Here is a 25608-nt window from a genome sequence, read left to right on the forward strand (position 1 = left end):
GAGTTCAGAACTAAGCAAGAAATAGGTAAGCAAAGAGGGAGTAAGAGAAACATGGGAGATGAACTGAACATTGATAAACCTGTCCCCAGTCCCCAGTGGGAAGAACCCCACTATGGGCGGTGATGGGCATTGAGGCAAGCAGGTTTAATTGGCAAGACAACAGACAAACTTGCAATCATGGTCTACTTCCCACACTAATAAATGTCCCAAGTGCTCCTGGTACAAGCTGTCAAAACAAATCTCGATTTCCTCTGACTTTTGTTGATAGGTGATAGCACTCAACCAAACAAATTATGAGTTTGCTGTATCAATGTAACCTTCACTTTCACAATCAAACACATCAGGAAAAAATTCAAGCCAGGAGCCTCACCTCCACAGACTCATTCCCAACAGTAAAGGATACCACCTTCAGGAAAATGACAGGGCACACTAGATGAACATCTCAAAGCTCCCACCTGGAGCTCTAGGGCTGTCTTCTTTAATTTGTTCAGTCACATGTTGTGTACATAGAGCTGCTGTTCTTGACATATTAGCTAATAAGACAAACATGTTCTTGAACTTTTACAATTTATTGATGAGTAAGAGAAAATGACAAAGCACTGGGTAATTACAATACAAAATCACACATCCTGTGACATGAAATCCCTAGCCCAGCCAAAAACTTAAAGACATAGCAGCATTATTCAAAGTTGGCCCGGAGTGGAAACAATCCAGATGCTCATCTACTGATGAATCAGTAGACAAAAGTAAACGCAAATGTGGCACCCATGCGAGGAAGCAGTCTACAGCCACAGAAGGGATGGAAGTACTGACACCAAACATTGGATACATCATCCTAAGTAAAATCAATCAGACAGAAAAGCCATGCATGGTATAATTTGAATTGTGTGAAATGCCCAGAATAGGAAACTCATAGAGACAGAAAGCAAAACCAGTGGCCACCAGAAAGGATGAAGGAGTCTGGGATGACTACAAATAGAAATATATATAGTTTAATTGCATAACTTGAAAGGTCACATGCTATGTTATGTAAATTACATCTCAGAAAAAATAATTGCTGTAGGAGAAAAACCCACAAAGCCTTTGGCTTAGTGAAGAGTGAACCCACTCTGACATGCATTGAGTATGCTTATTTTTATGAGAACATATGTGATGTCATTTCAAAAGAAGGTAGACCATTACTCACCTCCTCAGAGTTAAGGTTCCAGAGCTGTAAATGAAGACTCATGCAGTGCTCTCATGGCCTTCAGAAATAATGCATGCACAGCACCTTATTGTAAAGAGGTGTCCAACAAAATTATGGAGCATTTTATACGAGATGAGATCTCCTTACCCACCTTAGGCTGGCAAAACAGCTTAAAGCTCTGGACAGTCCTATAGCCTGAATTCCAGATTCTCTGCCACCAACTTCAAAAGAATAACCTTGGCAGCAGGAGAAAATGTAGTGTCACCTCAGATCAAAGGCTCTTCCTGACTCCTCACCACCACAGGCTCCTGTCTCCTCACCACCACTGGCTCACATAAGAAGACCCGACTCCTATTACATGTCCATCTCAGCCCATCCCAGAGAACCATAACTTACACACTACTGTGTAGCAGGAATCTTAAAAGTTCTTATTAATAAAATCAAACCCGAGGCGAGTTATTGGGGTCCATGCTGGTAGATCAGAGAGACAGAATAAGCCACAGCCATCTCACCTCGCTGGATCCTCAGCTGGTCTTGTCTCCTCAGACTGGAGGCCTCTGAGTCCTCATCCGGAATGGGTCTCAGCTGAACTGCTGCTGGAAAGCCTGAAGCTTAACCAGCCACAATCTTAACCAGCCAAATGCCTCTAGTTTCTGGTCCTCACGCCTTATATATCTTTTTGCTTTCTACCACCACTCCCTGGGATTAAAGGCTGGCTTTCTGGGATTAAAGGCGTGTCACCATGCTTGGCTATTTCCAATGTGGCCTTGAACTCACAGAGATCCAGAGGGATTTCTGTCTCTGGAATGCTAGGATTAAAGGCGTGTACTATCACTGACTAACTAGTGGCTTGTCTGTTCTCTGACCCCAGGTAAGTTTATTAAGGTACACAATATTTTGGGGAACACAATACCCCCACATCTCCTCTCTTTTTGTCTAAAATTAAAAAAGCTTATAACTAATACAAGAAAAACTATATACAAAAGTACAATAACTATATACAATATATACAAGTAATAAATACCTAAACAGGTATTTGACGAATCAGAGAAAATAATTCCATTATCTATCCTATTTTGATAATTCCAAGATGTATCTAATGTACTTTCTATCCTAATTAATTTTCAACTATAACTAACTAATCTTCAACCATAACTAACTAATCTTCAACTCCCTCAGAGACCCAAGAAGGGAATAATATTAGCTAACAAAAATAAAAACAGGAAGTGCATGCAAGCAACTTCCAAAAAAATTTTGTGAGTTGACAGAAACAGCCAGCTGCCTGGGCAGTCACCTGAGGTTTCTCCGCAGTGTTGGGGCATCATCTTCAGCCTATAGGCTTAGTGTATCTGACAGACTCATTTGTGAAGTAGGATGTACACAAGGTCAACAGTTCAACCTCACATTGGGTGAGAGCAGTCCACGTACCAGAAACACCTGAATTCCACTAGTGTCCTGTCATGATTCAGGATTTTAAATTCTGGAAATTGTTGACAGTTTTTTAATTCAGCTGTCCATTCTTCTTGGCTGTGTATATATGGCTTCATCTCAGCATCCCCTTCTTCTCCACATCCCTCTATTAAATGCCAGTCTACTTTTGAGAGGCATGAGCTTTCAGCTGCTGTTCCATTGTACAACAGAATCCATCGGCCCTCTGCCTGTTAAGCTGCCTTCGAAGAAAAGGGCACCGTACCTTTTCCGGATGCGAAGGCCACTTCAGGGATGGGGCCATATTGTCCTGGCCTCAGAAGATGCCTTTTGATAAAGCCATAACCACACTTGTTTTGGCAAGAATCAGTAGTCCCTTGTTTCGTGATCTGTCTGTCCATTTTGTCCTGTTGATTCGAGGATACTTTGTTGTCCAGTGGCTAACTTTTGCCAGAATGAAAGTTGACTCCATATGCAGTTTCTTCAATGCCCATATTTTCTCTAAAGTAGATTGGTACTGCCAGGAGCCGACATGTCTCAAAAAAGAAAAATTTTCTAAGTTATTAAAACATTTTAAATGCCATATTCTGTAGATCTCTGAAGGGTTTGAAGATGACCTGTCTAAAACATCTCTGCTCAATTTTTAAAACATATCTAATATGACTACAAGTTCTATGATAATGTCTAACTACTAGCTTTCATTTCTTTATATCCTAATAGTTGATAATAACATTCAAGGATCAGAAATTTGCATTACATTGTTAAATGGATGGAATAAATACAATTAGAAATATACATATAGCATTTTCTAACAATATCAGTTTCAAATTTGTGTACAATATAAAACAATTCAATCCAATGTAAAGTATTTAAAACTAGTAATTGTCTTTTTCTTTTCTTTCTTTCTCTTTTTTTTTTAAACAAGAACTTTAAATCTAATCTCCTTTGCTTAGCCTTTTTCCTAACCCTTGACAATAACTTGTAACCAACCCCCCTAAATACTGAAAATTATCCCAGACCCAAAACCCATTAAAAAGACCAAAAAACCACCCGCCCCACACCACCTCTTTGGGAATGTGGGCGTCGTATTCTTAAAATTGCTTCCTGCTGGGTATGGGCGAAGTTTTCTTTATCCTGAAAGAAAAATTTTAGGTTAATTGTCAAATTCTAGGAGAGGTAACTATATCCTTCATTATCCAGTCTGTGTATAATGCCAAAGTTGAGGGTTTATCTCAAGTCCTTATTCAAGTAGTCTTTGAGACTGGATCATCTCAGCTAGTCATCTCAAATTTGCTCTGAGCACCTTGTAGTTCAAAGCTGATCTGTGGATGATGTTTGTCAGCTTAATGATATTATTATTGTCCACGTGGAATTGTTGTTGTTGTGGGGCCCCATCTTCTTTCTGGAGACTTCAGTTGATGTTAGGCCAGGCCGTGATTTCCTGCAGAAAACTGATAAGAGACTCGAACACAAAAACATATATATGCAGCTAGCCTTTTTTCTAGAATTAGTTAGTACTCTATGTGACCATTCATATCTTAACAAAGTTTAAAATGTATATATATATATTAATCTTGTAAATTTTGATATAAAATTTATACTTTGAGAACAGTTTAAAGAATCAGAATAGAATCAAAGAGTTGAGATTAGTAATAGAATAGTCCCTTAATTAATTTTGCTTTTGTCCTGTACCATAGCAGAAATGGCTCTTATTCTGGCATGATACAGGGAGTTTGCATTTTCCTTTTAACAACATGCTTGATTTTAAAGAAGGAGAGAGCCATTCTCCAACTCCAAAGTCAGCTTTAAATTTTAATTGAACTGGGACTGTTAGAAGACCAATAGTGTTAAATCTTTAGAGAAAAGCAGAAACAAACATTTAGGAAGACATAAAATTTTTTTAGATAATATATACCCATACACCGTTTCACTCTGTTTCTTGGGATAGATGATTTGTCCCTTTTCTTCAGTTGTCTCATTTGTCCAGTGTTCTTCAGATTCCTTAACCTTCATTCTCCTAAAAGACAAAAACAAAAACCTTTCCCCAAGACTAATTTTGGGGATGTTTCCTTTTGACAAGTTATTATCTGATTAAATGAAAAGGCATGTGTTATTGATACAAGTTAGTTTAAATTGGATGTTCATGCTGGTTGATGAACTATCACCTCCTCTAATTAAGAGGTCTCTCTTGTTCAAATCGAACCTTTATCAATTTTGATGGTACCCACAGCTTATCTTCTCCTGTAGAAACAAAAGCAAAACCACGTCCCCAATGTAATACATACCCTGGTTTCCATTCTGAGGTCAGCACATCCTTAAAGTATATAGGCTGATTTAATTCTGTAGTTTTTTCTATTATCCAATGTCTCTCTGCAGCTGTTGTTCCTTTCTCATTGGCATTCAGAAAATTCAAAGTTAGAAGAGCATTATGCAGTCTATTTCTGGGGGTTTTTGTTACCCATTTCTGTTTATTTAGCATATCCTTTAGAGTTCTGTTTGATCTTTCTATAACTGCTTGACCTGTAGGATTATGTGGTATGCCTGTAATATGCTTTATATTGTAATAAGCAAAAAACTGTTTCATTTTAACAGAGACATATGATGGAGCATTGTCAGTTTTGATTTGTGCAGGTATACCCATGATGGCCATATAATCTGAAGTCTGCTGGTTTCCTCCCCATGCTTTAGGGAATTGACATTTTGTCAAATTTATCAAAAACCATGAGAGCTAAACACTTCACAACTGCTTCTCAAGAAAAAGACATTGATTAATCTCAGTAAGGATTTTAAGTGCATTTCATTTGGTAGACAGATGAAATGAATTTGCTTTGAAATATGAAACATGCAGTAAGGAAAAGTGTTTAAAGTGAAGTAGTTATAATGTGCACTCAGAAGTTTTTCTGTGCCCCACCCAGTCCCGCAGCCACTCAGACCCAAGTAAACACACAGAGGCTTATATTACTTAACAAACTGTATGGCCTAATGGCTCAGACTTCTCACTAGCTAACTCTTCTAACTTAAATTAACCCATTTCTACTAATCTTTGTTTTGTCACATGTTCCATGGCTTACCAGTCTGCTGGCATATTATTCCTTGGGCAGCATGCTGGTGTCTCTTTCCCTTCTCCTTTCTTCTTCCTGTCTATCTGCTTGTATTTCCTGCATACCTCTAAGCTGTCTTACCATAGGCCAAAGCAGCCTTATTTATCAACCAATCAGAGCAACACATAATCACAGCATACAGAAAGATATCCCATAGCACTTCCCCTTTTCTATCTAATCAAAAAATATTTTTAACTTAAGTATAGTAAAATTACATATAATAGAACACTTATCAAGCAAGAATCACAATATCTAGTCTCTTTGTATTTTGCAAAATTAAAGAAAATACTCTATCATCTCTCATATTTGTGAGTCTAAAGTTTTATATATAATTTATCTTTTATCATAACCAAGGAAAATTATGACTATCTAGTTTTCAACTGTATCCAAGACCTCAGAAGGATATAATATTACCTATGTAAACAAGAAATGCATTGTAAGCAACTTCCAAAATTCTGGAAATGACAGAGACAGTTGCCTGCCTGGACAGTCATCCATAATTCCTCTGCAACATTGGGGCATCCATATTCAGCCCATAAGCCTAGTCTCTCAGTTGTTTTTCCTGTGTCCTGTAGAATATCTGGCAGTCTCCTCTGCAAAACAGGAACCTGAAGGACCATTTCGCCTTGTTTTGACAAATTTAGTGGTCACCTTCCTATGGGTCCTTCAAGTCCAGTTTGTATAATAAACTATCAAGCAGTCCAGGCAAGATCAGTTTCTCGCCCAAATGGCCAGTTCTGCTAAGAAGAAGATAAATTCCATATAGATTGTCTTCCCATCTTTCTCTTTGAAGTAAATTGGTACTGACAGGAGTAGATATGTCTCATTTCATTGTCCAGAAAAGTCTAAGTTTTTAAAACATTTTAAATGCCATATTCTTTAGGTCTTTGAAGTGTTTGAAGGTTATCTACCTAATTGAAATATATCTATGTATACCTAGAAAACTTAACTAACATGTCTATAAGTTTGATTATCATAGATGACTAATAATCTGCATTTGTTAATTATACATTACAATTTCAAATGAGTTGTACAAATATAATACTTTAAACAAGGGTAGAAATATACATACAGTACAACAAAATTAACTTTAAATTTATAATAAATTAAAATCTATAGCAATATAAATCATTTTACATAAATTGTTGCTCTTTAAAAGTAGACTCACAAGGCAGTAGTGGCACATGTCTTTAATCCCAGCACTTGGAAGGTAGAGCCAGATGGATCTCTGTGAGTTCAAGGCCAGTCTGGTCTACAGAGCAAGATCCAGGACAGAAACCAAAACTACACAGAGAAACCCTGTCTCAAAAAAAAAAAAAAAAAAGTAGATTCAATAATCTATCCTTTCATCCTATCGTATCTATATCCTATCCCCTGTTTTTCTTTAGAAAGATATTGACTATGACCAATAACATTTTGTAACCAATCTCTAAACAAAGACAAATATCCATAACCCAGTTTTGGGGAATGTGGGCATAGTTTTCTAGACTACTTCCTCTTATATCTTAAATTAGGCCATAACTATTAATCTATGTATCGCCACATGTTCCATGACTTTACCTACATCCCATTACATGTTGCTCATTGGGCAGCCAAATGTAGCTGTAAGTTTTCTCAGGTCTCGAGTTCCTCTGGTTGTGCCTGACCCTTCTGGGCCTGGTGGTCCCACAGCCTCTTATAAAATAAAATAATCACTCAGAGGCTTAATATTATTTATAAACTGTATGGCCTATGGGTCAGGCTTCTCACTAACTAGCTCTTGTAACTTAAATTAACCCATTTCTATTAATCTTTGTTTTGCCACCTGTTTCATGGCTTACCAGTCTGCTGGCATGTTGTTCCTTGCACAACAGGCTGGCATCTCTCTCTCCCCTCTCCTTTCTTCTTCCTGTCTATCTGTGGTGATATTTTATTTGTGCTGGAATGTGGTGATATTTTATTTGTACTTTAATAAATAAAGCTTGCCTGGAGATCAGAGGAAATAGCAAGCCATTTTTAAGTAAACAAAGAAGTCAGGCAGCAGTAGCACAGGCCCTATCACTTAATCAGGCAGGATCTCTGTGTGTTCAAGGCCACACTAGGGAACAGAGCCAAGTGTGGTGACACATGCCTTTAATCCCGGTACCAACCATAGAGTTCTAGAGGCCTGTACAGACAGACAGTGACAAAGCTGTGCAGGAAGAAGAAGTGATGTAGCTGGGCTAAGCCAGCTAATGGGAGAACAGAACAGAAAAGGCATATGAATGTGAGTATATAGGAAGAAGTTCTCTTTGGAAGCTGCAGGGTTGGTGAGGTGAGGTTAGCTCGTGTTTCACCCTATTCCTCTGATCTTTCTCTCAAGCTTTCACCCAAATTTCTGGCTCCACGTTTTTTATTTATTAAGACCATTTAGAAATTTGTCTACATCTATCTGCTTGTATTTCCCACCTGCCTCTAAGCTGCCTTGTCATAGGCTAAATAGCTTTATTTATCAACCAATCAGATCAACACATATTCATAGCATACAGAAAGACACCACATGGCAATAATGTCACAAATTTTATGCTATACACCAAAAAGGTAACCTCAGATAATAACTTCATTTCGGACTTCCTATGAAAAATAAATTCCACAAAAGTTATAGCAGAATCTTAAGCATATGGAGAGATGTCAGTAAATTGCAATGGGAAATCATTGCATAACTGTAGCTAGAGTTTTCCTGCCTTGCCCACAGTCAGGACAAATCTTTGTCACCCGCCAGTCCCACAGCCGCTCAGACCCAACCAAGTAAACACAGAGGCTTATATTGCTTACAAACTGTATGGCCATGGCAGGCTTTTTGATAACTGTTCTTATATCTTAAATTAATCCATTTCCACAAATCTATACCCTGCCACGCGGCTCATGGCTTACCGGCATCTTTTCATGCTGCTTGTCAGGGTGGCGGCTGGCAGTGAGTCCTTCTGCCTTCCTGTTCTTTTATTTCTCCTCTCTGTTAGTCCTGCCTATGCTTCCTGCCTAGGCACAGCCAATCAGGTTTTATTTATTGACCAATCAGAGCAACTTGCCATACAGACCATCCCACAGCACAGCCAAGTGCAGACCATCTCAGACACCTGCACTCAGGCCCATGGTCCTAATCATCCTCTATGTGGACCTGCTGGGTAAAGCCACGAGGAACCCAAGAACAGGCTCCCACAGGACATACAGAACATCCCACAGCACATATAGCCCACAGACTATAATAGCCCAAGAGTACCTTGGATATTGACTGTTCTCTCCCACTAAGGATAAGACATCCAAAGTCCTCTCTGACCTGGACTCCAACAATAACTCTTTCACTCTCACTACCACATACTGGGCTGTCAACACACTGAACCTCATGGAGTCTCTAACTGGGTCATATGCATACTGCTTCTGTGCCCTGTTGATGCTTTTCTTCTGCAGGGATCTCCCCTCACTTCTCTACCTAATTAACTCTTACATAGCACACAAGACTCAGCTCCATGTCAACTCTTTAATCTTACCCAGTCACACTTATTGTTGGTGAGAGCCCTCACACACCTTCCTCTAGTAACTTGTCACACTATGTAATAGTCCATTTATCTATCTGATCTCCACCATACACTATTTGTTCCTAGAAGGTAGAATCATAGTCTTTGGCCCTGCATGACTATCTTCTAATTTGGTGTAGGTCTTGAATGACCATTAACTTAGTAAATGAATAAACTCAATAATTTAGTCAATCAGCTCTGTACTCCATTGCAATAATTCATATTAGTAACAATTTCTCAGATTTTTTTTTAAAAAAAATTTAATGTTAAAGTCAATAATTGCATTTGATGACAAATATCATTAACTTCATTTGAACGCAGCTCAGAAATATTGTCAAATGTAATTTATAATAGTTAATCCAGCTCATACTTGATGATATAAATATTATAGTGTCACAAGTTCATCAGCATAAAATTCAAAGTTAACATAAATTAATATAAATAATTTTTTTTTAAACCAAGCAAATAGTTCTTGGAACCCAATAAGGGAAGAGAAAAGGAAATGTACAGAGAAGGAGACTATTCTGCTGCCTTCATTAACAGGAACTGACGCTATTTCACAGGCAGGAAATCCTCATGATAGGCAGAGTTTTCCGTCTAGACCACCAATCATCTCTGTCCTGACAGCCAGCTGCTTCCCAAATAAGCACACAGAGACTTATTATTAATTATAAATGCTGATAGCTTATACTTGTTTTTAACTAGCGTTTTTATATCTTAAATTAAACCATTTTTATCCATCTATGTGCTGCCCCCCGAGGCTATGTATTTTCATGTTGCTTCTTCTGAGTCTGGCTGGAGACTCTACCTTCCTTCTTCCCAGCATTCTCTCCATTTGGCTTTCCCACCTAATCTCTTCCTGCTTAGTTATAAGACAGTCAGCTTTTTATTAACAATGAGAGCAGCACATCTTCACAGTGTACAAAAGGATTATTCCACAGCACTTCATATTTTGTGCTTTTAGACAAGAGCCACAAAAATGTCCTTGTTCCTAGTTGGTTTACTCTATTCCTTCCTCCATACCTGGAGAATGGGATTAAAAAAATAAACTAGGCCATTGATTTAAATGTCTCTCCCAAATCCTGATCTCTCTGATAGGTTTTTTGTTTTGTTTTGTTTTAAGTCCACAGTCAGAGTGTTCCAAGTAACACTCAGTTGTTAAAGGAGAAAACTCTATGCAAGAATGAAAAGCAGGTATTGAATGAGAAACTTCTCCCGGGAATGCTCAACACACATGTCTACTCATTTGCCCCAGAAAGGGAATCCTCAACAGATGAAATCGATGATTGCACAAAAGCCCAATTTGGTAGGCCAAGGAGTTTGTACTGGGGTTACTAACGGGAGTGTGTGTGAAGAGTTACTTACAGGTTCAAAGATCACAGAGAAGCCCACCCCAGCACAGGGACAGTTCATAAAAACTGAATCCTTGGAGCTTGCTGAACATTATGGTGGCAACTTGCCAGAACTGGGAATGTCCGTTCCACAGCTTGGCTGGTCCATCTCCATCTCCAGCAGTTGTTTAGTCCTTCTGTAAAGCTGGGAGGAGTGTCTTGCAAATACTGCACATTTCAGCTTTTCCCAGACCAATTCCATCCTGAAATAACTCCTCCCTCTCTCTTGGAGAAAATGTCCAATAGAGAGAAACTGCTGTCCAACTGTGGGATATGTAGCCAGATGATTTCTTTTACTCCCCAAGTTCATTAGTTCATTTGTCTTGCTACAACTGAACATCAGGATGAGACAACTTATACTTCTATTCAGCTCACAACTGTGGAGGCTGAGTGGGTCAAGGTTAAAGGGCTATGTCTATCAAGGGACTTCTTGCTATCAGGGACTTTGAAAAGTCCCATGGTAGTACAGTGTATCACATAATATAGGTATATAGTGGCAATTAAGGAGGCAATTCCACGTAGTTTATCTGATAGTCAAAAGGGGTTTATTTTAAGTCAATTTAAAGCAAGCAAAGGGGGTTGGTTACAGGATCCAGGAGAGGTGAGACGCACTCCAACACGCTTCTCTGGAGAACTCTGACTTGGTCTGCAGTCCAGCATCCAGCATCCAGGATCACAAGGTAGCCAAGAGAGTGAGCACGTATGCATTTCAGTTCTTAAGGGGTCCCTGTCTCGGCCATGCCCCAGGCAGGGACAGGTACCTAGCAGTTACCTGCTGCCTACTAGGGGTGGTGCTTCAGGGGTGAAGCACAGAGAACCACCCATTACATAGGCACACACAGAAGATAAAGCCAAAATAAATTTATAGCAGATGGCAGCTCTTTAGCTGAGGTGCTAAGGCATGAAGGGTTAATGGACCTCTGCGGAAAGGACATGCAGACCTAGTCAACTCTCAAGCATCTGACCCAGTTCTAACTCTCAATATCTAACCACAAGGAACAAACTTGAACACAAATCTCGAAAGGAATACTTGACCCTTAACGATCTCCCAACAAGAGCATCCTGGAGCAGTAACACCATGGATATCCTAAACTAAAAGCAGGCTGTGTCCTATATGAGTACCTGAAAAGAAGAAAAAAAAAAAAAACAGAAATCATGAGATTAAAAATTATGTGTTCTATTCTGATTCTTTATCCTCTCCCAGGTAAAAACTGTGGTGATATGGTATCATGCGATCAAAATTTACCATTCTCTTATTAAAATCCCCAAATGGTTATTACCATGAACAATTTGCAGACATATATAACCTCATTGAATACTTTATCCCTATTAGCAGCTGCATCCCAAGAATAGAGCAAAAGTTAATACTGGATCACAAGTTCATTAAAGACCAAAAAGAACATGGAAGTTGGGGGCTTTGAATTCTTTGAATTAGCTGAGCCAAAGAGACAGAGTAAAAGTGAGAAAGGCAAGGAGGGAAAGTGGAGGACGGGAAAGAGAGGGAGACTTAAAAATTTGGAAAGAAGCCGGAAGTGGTAGAACTGAAACAACTACTCCCTTTACAGTGTGATCTGATGACAGCCTGCTCGTTTATAGAGATTTCAAAAGTTCGTTTTACATACATATACATGTTAGAATGTAAAATTTCATGTAACCTTCAGAAATACCATTAAAATGAACCAAAGTAACTGGTATGGTCTGTGTTCAGTACCTACACTTCAAATGAGGCATAGAAAACTTTAAATTTTCATACTTCAGATAGATTCCAAACTTTCCCACCTTGTTGAGATAGAAGCTTAATAATTACAATTTTATAGGAATGAAATTCCTTTCGGCATATTCATTGTAGCTTTCACATTCTTCCTGTTAATATGGAACAGTCATTCTATCTAAATTATTTTTAAATTAGCTTTACACAAGTTTGTATTGGGGGTATAATTTGGACTCCTACATGTCTTAATTCATCTGGGATCCAATTAAATTATTTTGGTATTCCAAAATGCTTTGCTTCTACTCTGTTTCCCTTCTCTGGCTCCTGTTAATCTCTTAGCTATATCCACCATGCAAGGGAGAAATTCAGGCCAATTAAATTAGGTAGTGGGAGTTAGTCAAATGAATCTATCCCCTTTTCATCTGACATTCCATTTCAGATCATCTTGAACTCAGTACCAACCAATCTGTGTGTTTATCCCTGCATCTTATAATCTAAATACTGTTAGCAATGATCTTACTGTTCTCTTGAAGCAAAAGAAAGACACTAAATACATGTCTGATTAAACTAAAACATCCTTGACAGCTTCATTCTCAGAGCTGAAACTGCTAGTTTATCCACCTTGGCTAACCTAATCTCCAGACAGCAGAGCAGAATGGACTAATTTTTTGGTTTACTTGGTTTGCTTTCTAAGAAAAGTATACTGCTCCCTAGAGAAACATACTGATACAAGTCTTTATTAAACAGTTCTTCTGATGTAAATTGTGCTTAATTGGGCATATATAACAACGACTTTTGCTCTGTTTTTCAAATAGCAACAACATAAAAATCACACTAAACTACAGAGAAAAACAAGGCTTTGGTTAGGAGATGCCCCTGAAAACCATGTATGCCCCAGTGGAGCTTCACTTCATCTGTGTCTTAAAGAATCAGTCCTTAAAGAAATGCTGCATTTTAAAAAATCACATTTCATTTTGTTTGGTAACACATTTCCCAAATTTCTTGTATTATAAAAACTTTTTACATGGAAGAATCAATAATGTACTGAGGAACAAATTTAAGGGAATCTTTTAAAACAAATGGTTAGCTGATAAATGATACCACTCAAATCTGGGCCTTTGCTGATAGCTTGAGATGAGTAATACACATTTTATACACTCCATTTTTTTTCCCAAAAGAACATTTCCTGATTTTTCAAGAGAAATGAAAGTTCTTCAAAAATGCTTTTAAACTACAAATAAGAAAAACAACTAAAAAATAATCTACTACTCTACCTATTAGAATACAGCTGTACTTCGAACTCCATTCTATTTAATGTGAGAACATCCACATGTGTGTTCAAATAGATTTCCTTAACTTAATAAAATATAAAGCATACCCATTAGAAGTTAACAAGTGGTAGTAATTTTTTTCAGATAGATGTCTGTTTACAATCAGGCACACACTCATTCCTCACTATTACAGATGTTGTTAAAAACTATATTGAAGTTTCTAGAAAAAAATCAGTAGAAAAAAGAGAAGAAATGGAGCTTAGCAAAAGAAGAGGTCTCTCTGCCAAGGGATGCAAAGACTGCCCACTCCACAGACGGACAACCCCGCTGCTGGAGGCAGAAAAGAGACAGTCAGGCAAAGGGGCACAATTTGTAAAACAATCCACAGATTAGGAGAATGAGGAAATAGAGAAGAAAATGAACTTGTTCACAATAAAAGCAGAATTAACAAATCAGTTAGGAATTTTAGGCTTTTATAAATCATTTAGGCTACTCATAAAAATAAGTAACAGAAGATCCATGGGCCCACTCCATGCCTCGAAGCTCATGGGCAAAAGACACCCACGGGGCAACCTGGATCCTCACAGTGTTGGCTCGCTGAAGGCTTACCCAGGCCCACCAGCACCACAAGGGTGCCAGTAGGATGAGCAAGTATATGGTGTGATGTGGAAAGAGGCAGAACTGAAGAAGCAAGGGTGGGCGATGAGGAATGGGCTGATGTTGGTGGCCTGCTTGCCACCCAGAACCAGAGTGACATCAATGCCTGGGCTATTACCTAGGGCCATGTCTGGGTTTCTGGTCCTACCACAGCCAGGGCCATGTTGATGTATGTGGCTCCTGATACCATAAAAGACCATGCCAATGCTAGGGTTCTGGGCCGCCACTTGGGGCCATGTTGTGTCCAAGGACCATGCTGCCATTGAGGTCATGCCTATCTGAGGGGTCTGTGCTGTCACCTGGGGCCATGGTGTTGTCTGGGCCAAGGCTGCTGCTGAGAACCATATCTGGGTCTGTGGCCCAGCAGCAACCAGGGTCTGTGTTGATGTCCATGGCTTCTGATACCATCAAAGGCCATGCCAATGCCAGGGGTCTGGGCTGCTACTTGGGGTCATATTGGTATCTGAGGGCCACACTACTGCAGGGGTCATACAGATCTGAGTGGCCTGCTCTGCCATCTGGGGCTATAGTGACATGCAAGTCCCAACTTTTTCCAAGGACCATGTCTGGGTCCATAATTCTACCACAGCCAGGGTCTCTGTTGATTTCTGAGGCCTACGGTACCCAATGGCCATAGGCATGCCCAGGGTCTAGGCCCATCCTGTGGCCGTGGTTTGTGTCCTGCATGCTACTGCTGGGGCCAGGCTGATCTAAGTGCCCTGTGCTGTCACATGGAGTCATGGTATCGTCTGGACCCAGGCTACTGCCAAGGGCCATGTCTGAGACTTTGGCCCAATAGCAGCCAAGGTCTGAGTTGATGACTGTGGCTCCCATCACCACTGAGGGCTTTGTGGATGCCTGGGGTCTAGAAAGCCACCATGTTGGTCTCTGAAGTCTTTGCTGCTGCCAGGGCCATACTGTTTTGGGGTGGCTTCTGTTGCACCACTGGGGCCATGGTGATGTCTAGGCCCAAGCTGCTGCCAGCAGTGACATCTGGGTCTGTGTTCCTGTTGCAGTTGGGGTCTGTGATCATGTCCATAGCTGGTGTTACTACATGGAGGCATAGGAACCATGCATGTTGAAATCCGAGGACCATGCTGAACGAGTCCCGCCCTTCATTGGCCCTGGGATAGTTGGCCCTGCCCCTTGCTGGACACTGCAGAAAATGAGCTGGCCCTGCCCCACCCCCCATGAGAGAATTATTCCCACACTCAGGAGAGATGGCCCCACCCCTCACATAGGCATGGGAGAGCTGGCCCAAATGGCATGGGCCTAGGACAACTAGCTCTGCCCCTCACCAGCGGGCAGTCCCAATGGCTCCAGCCAACCAGCTCAACCCCACATCCTGGGTATTGGATTGGCCCACCCTAACATCTGCCCAATTTATAACCCACTGAACTTTGGGAAGGGACTGGTCCTAGGGAACAATAGCCGCAAGATCTCCAACAGCAGGATTTCCAAGAGGGGTTTCAATGAGGGCCCATTGGTGATGGTACCCATTGATGGTGTACCAGAGGACTTGAACCAGACCAATGACTCCTTGCAATGAACATTTTGTGGGTGGGACTGATTGAACAAAGGGGTATACTACAAAACACACAGCAGCTCCTGATGCCACTAAGATGAATAAAGCGGTGTTGGAAAGATGAAGGAGCAAAGTGGTTTGTTTGTTCATTTGTTTGTTTGTTTGATTGTTTTGTTTTTAATTAATTTGGGGGAGTGCTTCTGGGGGAAACTTCAGGCATGAGGGGCAGATATGGAAGGACTAGGAGGTAAGTGGGATTGGGGTGCATGTTGTGAAATTCCCAAAGAATCAATAAAGAATTATGTTATAAAAATTATAAAATGATAACAAAATAAGTAAAATAACAGAATTTCATTGGGTTATAACAAACCTTGACTACTAAGAAAATTTACCTCAGCCAACAAAGAAATAATGTCATCAAATTGCCAACTTTCCACAGATTAAGCTATAAGCTCCTGTAACTTACAGTAATTATCCCAACAGTATTCTGCAGGTTGCCACATGCCAGTTTTTGAATTTTTTATGAAACACTAAATTTGGAAAAACTTGTCCAGAAATTTTAAATGAAGGAAGCCAAAAGAATGGTTCTTTTCTTCCTAATGCCAAGTTGAGTCATTTACTAGAGAAATGGTGTCAATACAAGGTACAAATAACATATTGTATGGACACTGGGTACAAATAACATATTGTATGAACACTGGGCATAATTTTGAGTATACAAAATACAGAAAAAATTTCATCAAAATGGGATCAGAGGACATAGGTGACTGTAGAAAGCACTAAGAGTAAGAGAGGAACATGGCCAGCTTGTCTTGGATATTTTGTTTGTGTTTGGGGAAAATGTTTTTATTACTTATAAAATTTCAATCAATATCAAAATGAAAAGTACCCAACAAGTCACCATTCCGAATATAACAGCAAAGGTAAATAAGATAGATGGCTTCAATAACTGTTTTTAGCTTTCTACAAAGGAAGAGACATTGAACTCATCCTTTTACAGCAACACCAATAATGGATGTTGCTAAAAAGAAGGAATGGTGAAACCATCCATGTTATAAAATAAGTGCTTTTAAACTACAAATTTAATACCAAGTTTATCATACATACTCATGTGAAGGAAATAAAGGCTTTCTAAAGTATAAGTAACTCCTTGTATCCCTGTGAGAGTGACATAGTAAATACTCCAACAAACTAAGATAGAAATCAATTATGATGGTTTGAATTTGAAATGACTCTTGCAGACTTATATAGTAAAAGACTTTGTTGACTATAGTTGAAAGGTTTTTCTGGTCCTGCCTTGTGGTGGTATTGTGTTCCCCAAAATATTGTGTACTCTAATAAATTTATCTGGGGTCAGAGAACAGACAGCCAGTAGATACAAAGGCTAGAAAATGGTGGCACTCACACCTTTAATCCTAGCATTCCAGTTATTGAAATCCCTCTGGATCTCTGTGAGTTCAAGGCCACACTGGAAATAGCCAAGCATGGTGACACACACCTTTAATCCCAGAAAGCCAGCCTTTAATCCCAGGGAGTGGTGGTAGATAGCAGAAAGATATATAAAGCGTGAGGACCAGAAACTAGCGGCATTTGGCTGGTTAAGCATTTGGCTGGTTAAGCTTTCAGGCTATGGAGCAACACAGTTCAGCTGAGATTCATTCTGGATGAGGACTCAGAGGCTTCCAGTCTGAGGAAACAGGACCAGCTGAGGAACTGGTGAGGTGAGATAGCTGTGGCTTGTTCTGTCTCTCTGATCTACCAGCATTGACCCCAATAACTGGCCTCAGGTTTGATTTTATTAATAAGAACTTTTAAGATTCCTGCTACATCTGGCGCCCAACATTCGTGTTACGAATTCATGAAAAAACTGTTTGCCTGTGGCCTTGTGAGCCCCAGCTCAGGCCCAAGCTACACTCAGGCGGTTGTGGTGGTGCACACCGGTAGGATTTGCTGAAGGAGACAGAGGCAGGAGGATCCTGAGTTTGAGGCTGGCCTAGGAGGCTTGGGAGAAGCTTCGGCCCAGACTGAGCCACAAACAGTGGTGGGACCATGGAAGCAGTGGCTACTGCTCCACGTTGCCAGCTCCTTCTCATCGTGTTGGTGACTGCGGTGATGCTGCTACCTGGGACAAAGGGTTTACTGCCGCTGGTTCAGAGAAGAATTGCCAGGACCATCGTGTTACAAGAAAGCATCGGCAAAGGTCAGTTTGGAAAAGTTTGGCAAGACAAATGGTGGGGAGAAATTGTTGTGAAGATTTTCTGTTCTAGGGAAGAATATTCATGGTTCTGAGAGACAGACATTTATCAGACTGTGATTGCTCCAAACCACAGAGGAGGCACAAAAAAAAAAAAAAAGTCTGCAGGAAACTATGACCATGCCTAACAGTGACTTTGAAATCTTCAAAAAGATGACAGGATCCTACAACGATGATTCCACATGGACTATGATAAAGCCATTAAGCCGATTAACACCATGGAAAAATCGACTTTGGACTACAAACTGGTCAGGACAATTTCGAGAGGACTAGTTGAGATGATTTAGCCTGACAGACTACTCGAACAAGGACTTGAAACAAGCCCTGAACTTTCCTATTATGCAGAGACTGGACAAATGATACAGGACTTGATGATTAACCCCAAAATTTTCTTTTCAAGATTCACTAAAGATATCTTCACCCCTAGAAAGCAAAAAGAAAAAGAGAATATAGATATGAGATAGATCATCGAATCTACTCTGAGAAAAAAGATAAAGAAATAATAGGATAAATAGGTAGATCATTGAATCTACACTGAAGAAAAAGGGGAAGATATAAAAATGACAAAAGGTAGACTACTGAATGTATTGTGAAGAGAAAAAAGAGAATATGGATATGATAAGATAAAAAGGGAGATTATGGAATCTACTTTTAAAAAGGAACTACTTGTTTTAAATAAGATAAATAATGAAAAAAATTTGGTCTGAGTTTATCAGATGTTACTGGACTAGACATTGTTAATATATATAATGGAGGTTTTATCTGAATCTGTCAAATGTTAATGGACGAGAAATCATTAATGTAATTTTTGGCTGTATATATTGTATATACTTATTGGATAGTTTTTCTTGTATTAGTTATAAGCTTTTTTAATTTTAGACAAAAAGAGAGGACATGTGGTGGTATTGTGTTCCCCAAAATATTGTGTACTCTAATAAATTTATCTGGGGTCAGAGAACAGACAGCCAGTAGATACAAAGGCTAGAAAATGGTGGCACTCACACCTTTAATCCTAGCATTCCAGTTATTGAAATCCCTCTGGATCTCTGTGAGTTCAAGGCCACACTGGAAATAGCCAAGCATGGTGACACACACCTTTAATCCCAGAAAGCCAGCCTTTAATCCCAGGGAGTGGTGGTAGATAGCAGAAAGATATATAAAGCGTGAGGACCAGAAACTAGCGGCATTTGGCTGGTTAAGCATTTGGCTGGTTAAGCTTTCAGGCTATGGAGCAACACAGTTCAGCTGAGATTCATTCTGGATGAGGACTCAGAGGCTTCCAGTCTGAGGAAACAGAACCAGCTGAGGAACTGGTGAGGTGAGATAGCTGTGGCTTGTTCTGTCTCTCTGATCTACCAGCATTGACCCCAATAACTGGCCTCAGGTTTGATTTTATTAATAAGAACTTTTAAGATTCCTGCTACACTGCCTGGCCATGTGGTCAGGACAAATTTCTCTCAAATGCAGTCCCACAGCTGCTCAGACCCAGTTTACACACAGATGCTTATATTATTTACAAACTGTATGGTCTATGGCAGGCTTCTTGCTAGCTAGCTCTTACATCTTAAATTAATTCATTTCTATTAATCTATGTTTTGCCACTTATTTCATGGCTTACTGGTCTGCTGGCATGTTGTTCCTTGGGCAGCAGGCTCTTGACTCCCTAGACTCTGCCTTTCTCTTTCTTATCTCTCTCTTTGGATTTTCCCTCCTGCCTCTAAGCTGCCTTGCCATAGACCAATGCAGCTTATTTATTAACCATTGGGAACAACATGTATTCACAGGGTACAGAAAGACATCCCACAGCAGTTGACAATCAATGTGACTTTTAGAAAGTGAGTGGATTATTAAGACTATGAATAGATGGGATTTACTACTGGACTCATAGTTTAATGGACTACCAAAAGGTAGTGAGAACTATAGAGTTCATGTCATAATTGGAGAAACAACACTAGAACATGCCTTTCACTGCCTCATTTCCAATTTCTAGTCTGGGAACACACATCAAAAGTTACACCTCTAAATATTTTAACTGTGGTGATATTGTGTTCCCCAAAATATTGTGCACCCTAATAAACTTATCTGGGATCAGAGAACAGAACAGCCACTAGATATAGAGGCCAGAAAATAGTGGCACATACGCCTTTAATCCTAGCATTCCAGAGGCAGAGATCCGCCTGGATCTCTGTGAGTTCAAGGCCATGCTGGAAACAACTAGGCATGGTGACTCATGCCTTTAATCCCAGGAAATGATGGCAGAAAGCAGAAAGGTATTTAAGGCATGAGGATGAGGAACTAGAGGCTGGTTAAGCTTTTAGGCTTTTGAGCAGCAGTTCAGCTGAGATCCGTTTGGATGAGAACTCAGAGGCATCCAGTCTGAGGAAACAGGATCAGCTGAGGAATTGGCGAGGTGGGGTGGCTGTGGCCTGTTCTGCTTCTCTGATCTTCCAGCATTCACTCCAATACCTAGCTCCAGGTTTGTTTTTATTAATAAGGCCTGTTACGATTCATGCTACATTTAACACCAGATTCTCTGCCTTTTCCCCAACATATACCATTTTGTAAAGACACTATACATCCCACAACACCATTGGCCATGATGGGGATTCTGTGCCCCTACTTTCCTGTCCAAAATTTTGATGGCACAAAGATGCTATAAGTGTATTTCAGAGGTTTGAAAGCATTGTTCTGCTGCTCTACAAACAAGTAAAGCAGCTCAATTCTCTTTCCATAAAAAAACAACATCAAGAGATTCAAAAGTGTAATGTTTCCTACCTTCATTCAAATATTTTTGTTTTATGAGCTTAACTTTATTTAGAATAAGAATTAAAGGGTTTAAGGTGTATTTAGCCAGCATGACTTCAAAGCAGCAGAAATTAAAAAAAAAAATCTGGCACAAAACATTAGATTGTTTGGAACGTATTTTTTCTTCTAGTAGTGTGCATTTTCTCTTTTTTCCATATATTTTATTCCTAGATATTTTTAGAATAAGGTTGAAGAAAATGTATTCGAAGAGGGGGGGAAACAGGAGGATGACTATATGTTTTATGGAGTCTCTTGGACAGCCCTGAACAACTCAAAAGAAGGCTATTCTCATGCCTAACCTGATTTTTGGGTGTCTTTGGCTCTTGGAGGGAACATTATAAGCCCAAATAAGAAAATTTTACTTAAACCTTGAACTATATATGTATATTTACACACAGACTTACATATATTAGAGTTCTTTTAAAGGAAAAGAGCGGATAGTATGATTCTTTAAGACTTTTAAGACATCCTTATTGCTATTTTATCTTCTGCTCTCCTGAATTTATCTTCCTCTCTCCTTCTGTATTTACCTCCCCTTCTCTTCCCCAATAACAGCCTTCCCTTTCCCATTTTTCTGCTCAGATCACTCATATCTAGCTAGTCACCTCTCTATTGTACCTCAAAAAGCCTACCACAGTAATGTCTATTTTGTCAGATATTAGTATAGCAACACCTACTTGCTTTCTTCTCCCATATGATTGGTGTATTTTGTCCATCCTTTCAGTATGAAGTGGTTCCTATCTTCAAAGCTAAGATTTGTTTCTTGAAGACAACAGACAAATTGGTTTTGTTTTATATTCCACTTAGCCTTTTTCTTTTGAATGAAGAATTGAGGCCACTGGTATTTAGTTATTATTGAATTGTGTATGGTAATATGCTCATCATTTAGTTAATTATTTGTGTTGTTTGTTTTCTCAGTGATACCTTGTGTTTTAACAATTATGGCTTTGTATTTCTTTCCACAGTCTGTTATGCTCATTCCTCTCTTCAGTCTGAAATAATGTTTCCTGTATTTTCTTTAGGTTTGGCTTATTGTATATAAAATGTTTTAGCTTGTTTATATCCTGGAAAGATTTTATTTCTCTTTCAATTATGATAGGTAGTTTTTTTGGGTATATTACTGTAGGTTGGCCATCAGAGTCTTTGGGGACATGGAATGCATTGTACCAGGCTCTTCAGGATTTCAAAGTTTCCATTGAGAAACCAGCTTTTCTTCGGTTTGGTTTCCCTTAATAAGTGATTTGTATGTATTTCTTCCTCTTGCAGCTTTCAATATACTTTTTTTGTTATGAATACTTAGTGCTTTAACTATGATATGATGTAGAGATTTTCCTTTCTGGTCTTGTCTATCCGATGTTTTGTGTATTTCTTGTAATTTTATGGGTGTGCCTTTCCTTAGTTAGTGGAATTTTTTCTTCTATGGGTTTGTTGAAGATTTTATCTGTGCCATTTATCTGGGATTCTTCTACCTCGTCTATGCTACAATTAAAAGGTTTGGTTTTTTGATGGTGTCTCAGATTTCCTATATGTTCCTTTACTTTCTCTCTCTCTCCCTCCCTCCCTCTTCCCCTCTCCCTCTCCCTCTCCCTCTCCCTCTCCCTCTCCCTCTCCCTCTCTCTCTCTGTTTATTTGTTCTAGGTTCTATACTTTTTTTTTTTTTTTTTTTTTTTTTTGGTTTTTCGAGACAGGGTTTCTCTGTGTAGCTTTGCGCCTTTCCTGGATCTTGCTCTGTAGACCAGGCTGGCCTCGAACTCACAAAGATCCGCCTGACTCTGCCTCCCGAGTGCTGGGATTAAAGGCGTGTGCCACCACCGCCCGGCCTAGGTTCTATACTTTTTTTTCAAATCCTGATGTCTTATTTTCTTCTTGATTAACTCCACTTGAACAGCTTCCTTTGAGTTTTCTAGTTGAGTTATTGGATATTTCAGTTTCATCTTCAGTTCAGCTTGAGTCTTCTTCAATATTTCTATCTCTTTATTGAATTCAGTTCTTAAGTCCTGATTGTCTTCATCATTTCCATCAATCTTATGTTTGTGTTTTCTTGAGCATCATTCAGAAGTTTATTCTCCTTAAGCTCTTTTTCCTTAATTTCATTGAGCTGGTTTTTTTTTGTGTGTGTGTGTGTCTTCTCTAAATTATTCAATTCTTTATTAAAGTTTACTATTGTTCTATTAAACTCCATGCTCAGGGATTTATTTAGATAATTTTTATTGGCAAACATTTCTATGGGACTGGCAGAATTTGTAGAGAAGATACTGGCTTGATCTTTCATATTGTTGGGATATTTGTACTGACATCTGGGCATATAGGGTTTTTTCTTTATTAGCTCTGTGTCTGCACAGTGCTAGTTGGCGCAGAAGAGAGAATGTGTTGGCAGGTTAAGCCTAGAGGCTGGAAATGACTTGGGTAGAATGAAGTCAGGTAAGACCAAGGACCTCTAGATTGGGAGATATGTCCTAGTAGAAGCCTAGAGATCAGTTGTAGTACATTCAGAATAGGCTACTGGATATGAGGTAGCTCTGGTGGTAGGGGAGGTTACATGGACGGGGATGTCAGGTACACTCATTTGGCTAGACCCTAGAGAAGAAAGAGGGAAGTATGACTCAGATAAACTTTCTTATATTTTCATACTAGTTATGTACAACTATAGTATTTAAAATTAGGCTGCCTTGATATTTCTAATTCTTCAAACAAATTGCAAACACAACAATGGCATGTTCATAGATGGAATTCCCTAAGAGGCAAACCTCATCAGCAAACCAATCCAGGTATATAATACACTATAACAGAGAGAAGAGTTTTTTTTTTTTAAACTGGATAGCATTGAGCAGGTAATGATTATGCTAAAATGGCTCAAAAATTAATGCATGAATATGTCACTCAATAGGGAAAATATTTTAACTGAACCAATATGTAGATTTGAGTTAAAGGAAGCTTTATTGTTCTTTCCATGAACATATTCAAAAAATGTTCATAACAGAGGAACAGGAAACTTGACATAGTTGGTGAAAGAGCAGAAAGGCTAAGCATCAGGAAAAAACCATCCATTTGGTCATCAAAGAACAGTAGGCATTTTGTGAAGCCTATTGGATCAATCATTCAAACACAGCTGTCAATTAATAAGAACCATATGTAATATAATCTAGGAGCAGCTGAAAATAAAGAGCCCAAGAAATCAAAGTGTAAAGTAGTGATCAATCCCAGGGTCAGAATCAAAGGAGCAGTCCACAGAGAGTGGAAAGGAAAAACAGGAATGATAGGGTGGTATGTGAGAAAAAAATGGACCTGCTCTTCTCCCAGAGAAACAACAGTAACATAAAACTTACATTTAAGAAAAGAAAAGAAACAGCACCCCTCTCAATAATGAAATAAATCCAAAAAAACGTATTTCACCAGTTAAAGACAGACCAGCTGACTGGATTAAAAAAACAAGATCCAACTATCATCTTTAAGAGGCAGAATGTTTCTAGACTATATAAGAAAGTCCTAACACTATACTACAAAGAAACAAAAGAATTTTTTAAATGAGAAACTTCTGAGTTAACCTTTCTTGAGATAATCACATGAAAAAAAAATGTGTCACTTCATTGGCTATTACATAATATAAAAGTCATGTGATAACAATGTAATAAAATGGTTGACATTAACAAGTGTTGGGGAGGATCTGGGAAGCATGGAACCCTCCCACCCATTCTACATTGCAGCCACTTTGGAAATATCTTGAAAACTAAATACAGTGTTTCCAGGTAACCTAAGGATTCCATTATTAGTGTATACTTGAGGAAGGGAATAAAACCACACAGAATTTGTGCATGAGTTTGCACAGCAATAGTATTGAGAACAGACAAAAGTAAAACATTTCAATGGCCTATCAAGTGATAAATGGGTGTATAAAGAAGATGTGATATGTGTGTGTGTTTGTGTGTGTGTGTGTGTGTGTAGAATGGAATATTGTTCATATATAAAAAGGAGTAAAGGTAAGGTTTATGTTATAGCATAAGAGACTCTTGTAAGCATTGTACTAAATGAAAGATGCCAGATACAAACAAGCCAAAAATATAATGTCATATATATGGAATGTTCAGAATAGGCAAATATCTAGCAACAGAATATAAATTAATGATTACCTAGGGCTTGCAAAGTTAGAAAAGCATGGGAAGTGACTATTAATGGTTATAGGATTTCTCTTTGGGGTGATAGAAATGTTCTAAAGTTCAGCATTAGAATGGTTTTCACACCATTTAAATATGTAAAAATTTTGATCATGCACTCTAAATGGGTTCATTGTATTTATTAATTATATCTTAATAAAGCTGTTTTGAAGGGAAAAAAGGGTATTCATCTGCACAATGCACCCATACCTGCCATCATTTTTTTTTAGTTAGGTTGGTCTTAGTAGTTTGTTAAATGTTTCATGCTTAAATGTATAAACCTATCATTTTTATTTAGCTATTTATCCATCAGATAATCTCCATTATATATTACTAGGAAAGTAAAAGTAAAAGAGAATGTAATAGGGTGTGACCATTACTAGAAGTTCTGCTCATCTGATCCACAGAGAACATATTGTTGGGGTGGGGGTGTCAGGAACAGAAGAAGTAGGTATAATCATATGATCCAAGGACAAAGAAGACACCATCTGACAAAAACATTTTTATTTAGCAATAAATAATGTGGTCCTAAAAGAAAAATACCTCTTGAAATAAAACCAAATAGCCCCTCCAGTAAGAGAGGATATTCAATTCC

Source organism: Peromyscus maniculatus, chromosome 2, assembly GCF_049852395.1.
Source record: "Peromyscus maniculatus bairdii isolate BWxNUB_F1_BW_parent chromosome 2, HU_Pman_BW_mat_3.1, whole genome shotgun sequence".
In the NCBI taxonomy this organism is placed as follows: domain Eukaryota; kingdom Metazoa; phylum Chordata; class Mammalia; order Rodentia; family Cricetidae; genus Peromyscus; species Peromyscus maniculatus.